The sequence below is a fragment of the Phyllobates terribilis genome, unplaced genomic scaffold (assembly GCF_046119375.1).
Source record: "Phyllobates terribilis strain yellow unplaced genomic scaffold, ASM4611937v1 Scaffold_3__8_contigs__length_932513732, whole genome shotgun sequence".
Classification (NCBI taxonomy): domain Eukaryota; kingdom Metazoa; phylum Chordata; class Amphibia; order Anura; family Dendrobatidae; genus Phyllobates; species Phyllobates terribilis.
This window is the reverse complement of record NW_027362763.1, coordinates 86,951,276-86,964,902: the sequence shown is the minus strand read 5'-3', so window position 1 is coordinate 86,964,902 and position 13,627 is coordinate 86,951,276. Positions and strand designations below refer to the sequence as shown.

The 13,627-nt window shown below is 39.1% G+C and overlaps 1 non-coding gene across 1 annotated transcript; it reads right to left on the bottom strand.

Moving 5' to 3' along the window:
• Positions 1-861: 861 nt before the first annotated feature.
• TRNAA-UGC (transfer RNA alanine (anticodon UGC)) lies at positions 862-933 on the bottom strand. The gene has a single exon. It is a non-coding gene; the product is annotated as a tRNA-Ala (tRNA).
• Positions 934-13,627: the final 12,694 nt, after the last annotated feature.

The following is a 13,627-nucleotide window of genomic DNA, read 5'->3' as shown; positions in this document are numbered from 1 at the left end:
CTCTAAAAAGTTCATTTTTTCCTCATTAAAGTACACTCTGCACCCCATCTTGACTGAAAAAAAACTGAAATGTAGAAATTTTTGCAAAATTATTAAAAAAGAAAAACTGAAATATCACATAACGCTATGCATATTTTATCAAACCCCTCCATGGAGCTGTAGCACTAAAGCACTAGGATAGCAGGTCGCAACTATGCAGTGTGTGGTCCTTAAATGAAGGTAAAATCATAATAGAAATATGGTATCACTTTTGGGATTCTGGGATCAACGAGCGATGAGTTATCCCAGAAGTTTTTAATAAAATGTGCAGGCTAGAGCCCAGTCCCTGTGACGTCATCCCAGGGGGGTCTCTCCCTTCAGCATAAAATAGTTGGCTGGGGGGTATAGATACTATAAGCAATGGGTCATATTCGATAACGTTCAAATCAAATCCACCTATATTGAATCGTCTCAGCGATCTTATAGTAAGTCTCTTCTTTAATCCTTATTATTTGGTGTAACTATTAATGTATTGTATTGTCTCCTTTTGTAAACATTTTTGTATAGTTTTCCTAAACACTGCCTCCCATTTGGATTAAATATAAAGTCTAATCGTTCTGTTTCTTTTGTCCTGTAATCGTTCCCTTCCCAGAAGCCATACACTACCAGAATGCAGGCGTTTGGCCAGGCAAGGCCTTGTACTATATTTCAAACTCAGCCGGTGGTGGCAGCGAGTAATATTAATAATTGGGCTATTGTGAAGCTGACAGTGACTGTACAGAGGGCATTAACATATATTCCATATGTTGGAATCCCTGATGAAATCCTGACACAGTGACAGCATGGTGAGATATAGAGTGATCTCTGTGGAATACATGACAATGGAGATGCCAGGGATTAAACCCGCGGCCTCATACATGCAAAGCATGCGCTCTACCACTGAGCTACATCCCCTGCATGTGTGTTATGCTCATATGCAAAACCCTAAGGGTATGTTCACACTTATTTGAAAGCAGAAATTTCTGCAGCATTTCCACATCTCTTGGCAGGAAAAACGCAGCGGCAAAAACGTGCTTTTTTTCCTGCATTTTTCTAGCGTTTTTAGACAGCAATAAATGACATGGAGATAGATAATGGAGATAGATTGAGTAGATAGATAGACAGATATATTGACCAACAGACGTACAGAGAGACATTTAGACATAGGAACAGACATATAGACAAATAATTGCACAACCACCCAACATATAATAACTTTGCACCCTGTGGAGCTTATCAGGCAGCTTTTAATGATTAAATAAAAAAACAAACAAAAAAAAATGACGTGGTGTATCCCCCCATGTAACCAGCAAAGTTAATTAAAGCAGACAACTGAGAGCTGATATTATCAGGCTGGGAAGGTCCCTGGTGATTGTGCATAAACATACCAGCCCGCAGCACAGCCCTCCATGTGCTCGCCGAGGTAGTCTGACTGCCATTAGGTACCGAGATGAGATCCTCAGACCTCTTGTGAGACCATATGCTGGTGAGGTTGGCCCTGGGTTCCTCCTAATGCAGGACAATGCCAGACCTCATGTGGCTGGAGTGTGTCAGCAGTTCCTGCAAGATGAAGTCATTGAAGCTATGGACTGGCCGCCCGTTCCCCAGACCTGAATCCGATTGAGCACATCTGGGACATCATGTCTCGCTCCATCCACCAACGTCACGTTGCACCACAGACTGTCCAGGAGTTGGCGGATGCTTTAGTCCAGGTCTGGGAGGAGATCCCACAGGAGACCATCCGCAACCTCATCAGGAGCATGCCCAGGCGTTGTAGGGAGGTCATACAGGCACATGGAGGCCACACACAATACTCAGCCTCATCAGGAGCATGCCCAGGCGTTGTAGGGAGGTCATACAGGCACGTGGAGGCCACACACAATACTCAGCCTCATCAGGAGCATGCCCAGGCGTTGTAGGGAGGTCATACAGGCACATGGAGGCCACACACAATACTCAGCCTCATCAGGAGCATGCCCAGGCGTTGTAGGGAGGTCATACAGGCACGTGGAGGCCACACACAATACTCAGCCTCATCAGGAGCATGCCCAGGCGTTGTAGGGAGGTCATACAGGCACGTGGAGGTCACACACAATACTCAGCCTCATCAGGAGCATGCCCAGGCGTTGTAGGGAGGTCATACAGGCACGTGGAGGTCACACACAATACTCAGCCTCATCAGGAGCATGCCCAGGCGTTGTAGGGAGGTCATACAGGCACGTGGAGGTCACACACAATACTGAGCCTCATTTTGACTTGTTTTAAGGACATTACATCAGAGTTGGATCAGCCTGTAGTGTGTTATTCCACTTTAATTTTGGGGGTGACTCCAAATCCAGGCCTCCATTGGTTAATAAATGTGATTTCAATTGATGATTTTTGTGTGATTTTGTTGTCAGCACATTCAACTTTGTACAGAACAAAGTATTCAATGAGAAGATTTCATTCATTCAGATCTAGGATGTGTTATTTGAGTGCTCCCTTTATTATTTTGAGCAGTGTAAATACAGTTATATAAAAAGTTTGGGCACCCCTATTAATCTTAAGCTTAATGTTTTTTAAAAATTGGTGTTTTTGCAACAGCTATTTCATTTTGATATATGTAATAACTGTTGGACACAGTAATGTTTCTGCCTTGAAATGAGGTTTATTGTACTAACAGAAAATGTGCAATCTGCATTCAAACAAAATTTGACAGGTGCATAAGTATGGGCACCTCACCAGAAAAGTGACATTAATATTTAGTAGATCCTCCTTTTGCAAAAATAACAGCCTCTAGTCGCTTCCTGTAGCTTTTAATGAGTTCCTGGATCCTGGATGAAGGTATTTTTGACCATTCCTCTTTACGAAACAATTCCAGTTCAGTTAAGTTTGATGGTCGCTGAGCATGGACAGCCCTCTTCAAATGATCCCACAGATGTTCAATGATATTCAGGTCTGGGGACCGGGATGGCCATTCCAGAACATTGTAATTGTTCCTCTGCATGAATGCCTGAGTAGATTTGGAGCGGTGTTTTGGATCATTGTCTTGCTGAAAGATCCATCCCCTGCGTAACTTCAACTTTATCACTGATCCTTGAACATTATTGTCAAGAATCTGCTGATACTGAGTGGAATCCATGCGTCCCTCAACTTTAACAAGATTCCTGGCGCCGGCATTGGCCACACAGCCCCAAAGCATGATGGAACCTCCACCAAATTTTACTGTGGGTAGCAAGTGTTTTTCTCGGAATGCTGTGTTTTTTTGCCGCCATGCATAATGCCTTTTTGTATGACCAAACAACTCAATCTTGGTTTCATCAGTCCACAGGACCTTCTTCCAAAAAAAAAATTGGCTTCTCCAATTGTGCTTTTGCATACCTCAGCCGACTCTGTTTGTGGCGTGCTTGCAGAAACGGCTTCTTTCGCATCACTCTCCCATACAGCTTCTCCTTGTGCAAAGTGCGTTGCATAGTTGACCGATGCACAGTGACACCATCTGCAGCAAGTTGATGCTGCAGCTCTCTGGAGGTGGTCTGAGGATTGTCCTTGACTGATCTCACCATTCTTCTTCTCTGCCTTTCTGATGTTTTTCTTGGCCTGCCACTTCTGGCCTTAACAATAACTGTCCCTGTGTTGTTCCATTTCCTTACTATGTTCCTCACAGTGGAAACTGACAGGTTAAATCTCTGAGACAGCTTTTTGTATCCTTCCCCTGAACAACTATGTTGAATAATCTTTGTTTTCAGATCATTTGACAGTTGTTTTGAGGAGCCCATGATGCCACTCTTCAGAGGAGATTCAAACAGGAGAACAACTTGTAAGTGGCCACTTTAAGTAGCTTTTCTCATGATTGCATACACCTGGCTATGAAGTTCAAAGCTCAATTAGGTTACAAAACCAAAAAAAGTGTTTTAGTACGTCAGTAAAAAGTAGGTAGGAGTATTTAAAACAAGAAAATGATAAGGGTGCCCATACTTATGCACCTGTCAAATTTTGTTTGAATGCAGATTGCACATTTTCTGTTAGTACAATAAACCTCATTTCAAGGCAGAAACATTACTGTGTCCAACAGTTATTACATATATCAAACTGAAATAGCTGTTGCAAAAACACCAATTTTTATAAAACATTAAGCTTAAGATTAATAGGGGTGCCCAAACTTTTTCATATAACTGTATAAGATGGATAGGTATACACACACAGAATATCAATGACATTTACATAATGGATGGTCGTGTGATGCAAAGAATAAAGAGAGAAACAATATAAAGACAAAAGAAAGTAAGTGGGATGTGTGCAAACAATGCTCCAGAGTGTAACAGTATACAGTATGGGGGTCTGACAGTATATGGAGGTCTGACAAAGGGAGAACTAAGTGCAAAATCAAATAACAAAGTTCCTGGAATATAATTGGAGAGATTTTACTAATTTATCACAAGACATGGATGCATGCGCTCTACCACTGAGATACATCCCCTGGATGGAGACTGATAGGAGGTCACATAAGTGATGGACGATCCATGACGCCGGCGCTGCGGTTATATTTCTCCTTATTCTCATGTGACCATTCTGATACATTTCTTCTCCCTCCTTGTATTTGCTCCTCTGTTTTTGGAACTCCCATAACAATAAATAAGAAAGCCGACACGTGCGCCACCGGCTCCCACCCACTCACTATGTGCATTATCTCTGTACTGTGACCTCACTATGTGCATTATCTATGTACTGTGACCTCACTATGTGCATTATTTATGTACTGTGACCTCACTATGTGCATTATCTCTGTACTGTGACCTCACTATGTGCATTATCTATGTACTGTGAACTCACTATGTGCATTATTTATGTACTGTGACCTCACTATGTGTATTATCTCTGTACTGTGACATCACTATGTGTATTATCTCTGTACTGTGACCTCACTATGTGCATTATCTATGTACTGTGACCTCACTATCTGCATTATTTAGGTACTGTGACCTCACTATGTGCATTATCTCTGTACTGTGACCTCACTATGTACATTATCTATGTACTGTGACATCACTATGTGCATTATCTATGTACTGTGACCTCACTATGTGTATTATCTCTCTACTGTGACCTCACTATGTGCATTATTTAGGTACTGTGACCTCACTATGTGCATTATCTATGTACTGTGACATCACTATGTGCATTATCTATGTACTGTGACCTCACTATGTGCATTATCTCTCTACTGTGACCTCACTATGTGCATTATCTATGTACTGTGACATCACTATGTGCATTATCTCTCTACTGTGACCTCACTATGTGTATTATCTCTGTAATGTGACATCACTATGTGGATTATCTCTGTACTGTGACATCACTATGTGCATTATCCCTGTACTGTGACCTCACTATGTGCATTATCTATGTACTGTGACATCACTATGTGCATTATTTCTGTACTGTGACCACACTATGTGCATTATCTATGTACTGTGACCTCACTATGTGTATTATCTATCTACTGTGACATCACTATGTGCATTATCTATGTACTCTGACCACACAATGTGCATTATCTATGTACTGTGACCTCACTATGTGCATTATCTCTGTACTTTGACTTCACTATGTACATTATCTATGTACTGTGACATCACTATGTGCATTATCTCTGTACTGTGACATCACTGTGTTTATTATCTCTCTACTGTGACCTCACTATGTGCATTATCTCTGTAATGGGACATCACTGTGTTTATTAACTCTCTACTGTGATCTCACTATGTGCATTATCTATGTACTGTGACCTCACTATGTGCATTATCTCTGTACTGTGACCTCACTAAGTGCATTATCTCTGTACTCTGACCTCACAATGTGCATTATCTATGTACTGTGACCTCACTATGTGTATTATCTCTGTAATGTGACATCACTGTGCTTATTATCTCTGTACTGTGACCTCACTATGTGGATTATCTCTGTAATGTGACATCACTGTGTTTATTATCTCTCTACTGTGACCTCACTATGTGCATTATCTCTGTTCTGTGACATCACTATGTGCATTATCTCTGTACTGTGACCACACTGTGCATTATCAATGTACTGTGACCTCACTATGTGCATTATCTATGTACTGTGACATCACTATGTGCATTATCTATGTACTGTGACATCACTATGTGTATTATCTCTGTAATGTGACATCACTGTGTTTATTATCTCTCTACTGTGACCTCACTATGTGCATTATCTCTGTACTGTGACTTCACTATGTGCATTTTCTATGTAGTGTGACCTCACTATGTGCATAATCTATGTACTGTGACCTCACTATGTGCATTATCTCGGTGCTGTGACACCACTATGTGTATTATCTCTGTAATATGACATCACTGTGTTTATTATCCCTGTACTGTGACATCACTATGTGTATTATCTCTGTACTGTGAAATCACTATGTGTATTATCCCTGTACTGTGACCTCACTATTTGCATTATCTCTATACTGTGACATCACTATGTGTATTATCTCTGTAATGTGACATCACTGTGTTTATTATCTCTGTACTGTGACATCACTGTGCTTATTATCTCTACTGTGACATCAATATGTGTATTATCTCTGTAATGTGACTTCACTGTGTTTATTTTCTCTCAACTGTGACATCACTATGTGCATTATCTCTGCACTGTGACCTCACTATGTGCATTATCTATGTACTGTGACCTCACTATGTGCATTATCTATGTACTGTGACCTCACTATGTGTATTATCTCTGTAACGTAACATAACTATATTTATTATCTCTGTAATGCGACATCACTATGTGCATTATCTCTGTACTTTGACATCACTATGTGCATTATCTATGTACTGTGACATCACTATGTGCATTATCTATGTACTGTGACATCACTATGTGCATTATCTATGTACTGTGACATCACTATGTGTATTATCTCTGTAATGTGACATCACTGTGTTTATTATTTCTCTACTGTGACCTCACTATGTGCATTATCTATGTACTGTGACATCACTATGTGCATTATCTATGTACTGTGACCTCACTATGTGCATTATCTATGTATTGTGACCTCACTAGGTGCATTATCTCTGCACTGTGACCTCACTATGTGCATTATCTATGTACTGTGACATCAATATGTGCATTATCTCTGTACTGTGACCTCACTATGTGCATTATCTATGTACTGTGACCTCACTATGTGTATTATCTCTGTACTGTGACCTCACTATGTGCATTATCTCTGTACTCTGACCTCACTATGTGCATTATCTCTGTAATGTGACATCACTGTGTTTATTATCTCTGTACTGTGACCTCACTATGTGGATTATCTCTGTAATGTGACACCACTGTATTTATTATCTCTCTACTGTGACCTCACTGTGTGCATTATCTATGTACTGTGACCTTACTATGTGCATTATCTATGTACTGTGACATCACTATGTGCATTATCTCTGTACTGTGACCACACTATGTGCATTATCTATGTACTGTGACCTCACTATGTATATTATCTATGTAATGTGACATCACTATGTGCATTATCTATGTACTGTGACATCATTATTCGCATTATCTCTGTACTGTGACCACACTATGTGCATTATCTATGTACTGTGACCTCACTATGTCCATTATCTTTGTACTGTTACCTCACTATGTGCATTATCTATATACTCTGACCTCACTATGTGCATTATCTATGTACTGTGACCTCACTATGTGTATTATCTCTGTAATGTGACATCACTGTGTTTATTATCTCTGTACTGTGACCTCACTATGTGGATTATCTCTGTAATGTGACACCACTGTATTTATTATCTCTCTACTGTGACCTCACTGTGTGCATTATCTATGTACTGTGACCTTACTATGTGCATTATCTATGTACTGTGACATCACTATGTGCATTATCTCTGTACTGTGACCACACTATGTGCATTATCTATGTACTGTGACCTCACTATGTATATTATCTATGTAATGTGACATCACTATGTGCATTATCTATGTACTGTGACATCATTATTCGCATTATCTCTGTACTGTGACCACACTATGTGCATTATCTATGTACTGTGACCTCACTATGTCCATTATCTTTGTACTGTTACCTCACTATGTGCATTATCTATATACTGTGACATCACTATGTGCATTATCTCTGTACTGTGACATCACTATGTGCATTATCTCTGTACTGTGACATCACTGTGTTTATTATCTCTCTACTGTGACCTCACTATGTGCATTATCTCTGTAATGGAACATCACTGTGTTTATTATCTCTCTACTGTGATCTCACTATGTGCATTATCTCTTTTCTGTGACCTCACTATGTTTATTATCTCTGTAATGTGACATCACTGTGCTTATTATCTCTGTACTGTGACCTCACTATGTAGATTATCTCTGTAATGTGACATCACTGTGTTTATTATCTCTCTACTGTGACCTCACTATGTGCATTATCTATGTACTGTGACATCACTGTTTGCATTATCTCTGTACTGCGATTTCACTATGTGCATTATCTATATTCTGTGACCTCACTATGTGCATTATCTATGTACTGTGACCTCACTATGTGCATTATCCCTGTGCTGTGACGTCACTATGTGTATTATCTCTGTAATATGACATCACTGTGTTTATTATCCCTGTACTGTGACATCACTATGTGCATTATCTCTGTAATGTGACATCACTGTGTTTATTATCTCTGTACTGTGACATCACTATGTGTATTATCTCTGTAATGTGACATTACTGTGCTTATTATCTCTACTGTGACATCAATATGTGTATTATCTCTGTAATGTGACTTCACTGTGTTTATTTTCTCACTACTATGACCTCACTATGTGCATTATCTCTGTACTGTGACCTCACTATGTGCATTATCTATGTACTGTGACCTCACTATGTGCATTATCTCTATACTCTGACCTCACTATGTGCATTATCTATGTACTGTGACCTCACTATGTGTATGATCTCTGTAATGTGACATCACTGTGTTTATTATCTCTGTACTGTGACCTCACTATGTGCATTATCTCTGTAATGGAACATCACTGTGTTTATTATCTCTCTACTGTGATCTCACTATGTGCATTATCTATGTACTGTGACCTCACTATGTGCATTATCTCTGTACTCTGACCTCACTATGTGTATTATCTATGTACTGTGACATCACTATGTGTATTTTCTCTGTAACGTGACATCACTGTGTTTATTATCTCTGTACTGTGACATCACTATGTCTATTATCTCTGTAATGTGACATCACTGTGTTTATTATCTCTGTACTGAAACCTCACTATGTGGATTATCTCTGTAATGTGACACCACTGTGTTTATTATTTCTCTACTGTGACCTCACTATGTGCATTATCTATGTAATGTGACCTCACTATGTGTATTATCTCTGTACTGTGACATCACTATGTGCATTATCCCTGTACTGTGACCTCACTATGTGCATTATCTATGTACTGTGACATCACTATGTGCATTATTTCTGTACTGTCACCACACTATGTGCATTATCTATGTACTGTGACCTCACTATGTGTATTATCTATCTACTGTGACATCACTATGTGCATTATCTATGTACTCTGACATGACTATGTGCATTATCTATGTACTGTGACCTCACTATGTGCATTATCTATGTACTGTGACCTCACTATGTGCATTATCTCTGTACTGTGACTTCACTATGTGCATTATCTATGTACTGTGACATCACTATGTGCATTATCTCTGTAGTGTGACATCACTGTGTTTATTATCTCTCTACTGTGACCTCACTATGTGCATTATCTCTGTAATGGGACATCACTGTGTTTATTAACTCTCTACTGTGACCTCACTATGTGCATTATCTCTGTACTGTGACCTCACTATGTGCATTATCTATGTACTGTGACATCACTATGTGCATTATCTCTGTACTGTGACCACACTGTGCATTATCAATGTACTGTGACCTCACTATGTGCATTATCTATGTACTGTGACATCACTATGTGTATTATCTATGTACTGTGACATCACTATGTGTATTATCTCTGTAATGTGACATCACTGTGTTTATTATCTCTCTACTGTGACCTCACTATGTGTATTATCTCTTTACTGTGACTTCACTATGTGCATTTTCTATGTAGTGTGACCTCACTATGTGCATAATCTATGTTCTGTGACCTCACTATGTGCATTATCTCTGTGCTGTGACACCACTATGTGTATTATCTCTGTAATATGACATCACTGTGTTTATTATCCCTGTACTGTGACATCACTATGTGTATTATCTCTGTACTGTGACATCACTATGTGTATTATCCCTGTACTGTGACCTCACTATTTGCATTATCTCTATACTGTGACATCACTATGTGTATTATCTCTGTAATGTGACATCACTGTGTTTATTATCTCTGTACTGTGACATCACTGTGCTTATTATCTCTGTAATGTGACTTCACTGTGTTTATTTTCTCTCAACTGTGACCTCACTATGTGCATTATCTCTGCACTGTGACCTCACTATGTGCATTATCTCTGTACTGTGACCTCACTATGTGCATTATCTCTGCACTGTGACCTCACTATGTGCATTATCTATGTACTGTGACCTCAATATGTGCATTATCTATGTCCTGTGACCTCACTATGTGCATTATCTCTGTACTGTGACATCACTATATGTATTATCTCTGTACTGTGACATCACTGTATTTATTATCTCTGTAATGTGACATCACTATGTGCATTATCTCTGTACTGTGACATCACTATGTGCATTATCTCTGTACTGTGACATCACTATGTGCATTATCTATGTACTGTGACATCACTATGTGCATTATCTATGTACTGTGACATCACTATGTGCATTATCTATGCACTGTGACATCACTATGTGTATTATCTATGCACTGTGACATCACTATGTGTATTATCTCTGTAATGTGACATCACTGTGTTTATTATTTCTCTACTGTGACCTCACTATGTGCATTATCTCTGTACTGTGACATCACTATGTGCATTATCTATGTACTGTGACCTCACTATGTGCATTATCTATGTATTGTGACCTCACTATGTGCATTATCTCTGTACTGTGACCTCACTATGTGCATTATCTCTGTACTGTGACATCACTATGTGCATTATCTATGTACTGTGACATCAATATGTGCATTATCTCTGTACTGTGACCTCACTATGTGCATTATCTATGTACTGTGACCTCACTATGTGCATTATCTATGTACTGTGACCTCACTATGTGCATTATCTCTGAAATGGGACATCACTGTGTTTATTATCTCTCTACTGTGACCTAACTATGTGCATTATCTATGTACTGTGACCTCACTATGTGCATTATCTCTGTACTGTGACCTCACTATGTGCATTATCTCTGTACTCTGACCTCACTATGTGCATTATCTCTGTACTGTGACCTCACTATGTGTATTATCTCTGTAATGTGACAACACTGTGTTTATTATCTCTGTACTGTGACCTCACTATGTGCATTATCTATGTACTGTGACCTTACTATGTGCATTATCTCTGTACTGTGACCTCACTATGTGCATTATCTATGTACTGTGACATCACTATGTGCATTATCTCTGTACTGTGACCACACTATGTGCATTATCTATGTACTGTGACCTCACTATGTGTATTATCTATGTAATGTGACATCACTATGTGCATTATCTATGTACTGTGACATCATTATTCGCATTATCTCTGTACTGTGACCACACTATGTGCATTATCTATGTACTGTGACCTCACTATGTCCATTATCTCTGTACTGTTACCTCACTATGTGCATTATCTATATACTGTGACATCACTATGTGCATTATCTCTGTACTGTGACATCACTATGTGCATTATCTCTGTACTGTGACATCACTGTGTTTATTATCTCTCTACTGTGTCCTCACTATGTACATTATCCATATACTGTGACCTCACTATGTGCATTATCTCTGTACTGTGACCTCACTATGTGCATTATCTATGTACTGTGACCTCACTATGTTTATTATCTCTGTAATGTGACATCACTGTGCTTATTATCTCTGTACTGTGACCTCACTATGTAGATTATCTCTGTAATGTGACATCACTGTGCTTATTATCTCTGTACTGTGACCTCACTATGTAGATTATCTCTGTAATGGGACATCACTGTGTTTATTATCTCTCTACTGTGTCCTCACTATGTGCATTATCTATGTACTGTGACCTCACTATGTGAATTATCTATGTACTGTGACCTCACTATGTGCATTATCTATGTACTGTGACATCACTGTTTGAATTATCTCTGTACTGTGATTTCACTATGTGCATTATCTATGTACTGTGACCTCACTATGTGCATTATCTATGTACTGTGACCTCACTATGTGCATTATCCCTGTGCTGTGACATCAATATGTGTATTATCTCTGTAATATGACATCACTGTGTTTATTATCCCTGTACTGTGACATCACTATGTGAATTATCTCTGTAATGTGACATCACTGTGTTTATTATCTCTGTACTGTGACATCACTATGTGTATTATCTCTGTAATGTAACATTACTGTGCTTATTATCTCTACTGTGACCTCACTATGTGCATTATCTCTGTACTGTGACCTCACTATGTGCATTATCTATGTACTGTGACCTCACTATGTGCATTATCTCTGTACTCTGACCTCACTATGTGCATTATCTCTGTACTGTGACCTCACTATGTGCATTATCTATGTACTCTGACCTCACTATGTGCATTATCTATGTACTGTGACCTCACTATGTGTATTATCTCTGTAATGTGACATCACTGTGTTTATTATCTCTGTACTGATACCTCACTATGAGGATTATCTCTGTAATGTGACACCACTGTGTTTATTATTTCTCTACTGTGACCTCACTATGTGCATTATCTCTGTACTGTGACCTCACTATGTGCATTATCTATGTAATGTGACCTCACTATGTGTATTATCTCTGTACTGTGACATCACTATGTGCATTATCCCTGTACTGTGACCTCACTATGTGCATTATCTATGTACTGTGACATCACTATGTGCATTATTTCTGTACTGTGACCACACTATGTGCATTATCTATGTACTGTGACCTCACTATGTGTATTATCTATCTACTGTGACATCACTATGTGCATTATCTATGTACTCTGACATGACTATGTGCATTATCTCTGTACTGTGACCACACTATGTGCATTTTCTATGTACTGTGACCTCACTATGTGCATTATCTCTGTACTGTGACTTCACTATGTGCATTATCTATGTACTGTGACATCACTATGTGCATTATCTCTGTACTGTGACATCACTGTGTTTATTATCTCTCTACTGTGACCTCACTATGTGCATTATCTCTGTAATGGGACATCACTGTGTTTATTAACTCTCTACTGTGATCTCACTATGTGCATTATCTATGTACTGTGACCTCACTATGTGCATTATCTCTGTACTGTGACCTCACTATGTGCATTATCTCTGTACTCTGACCTCACAGT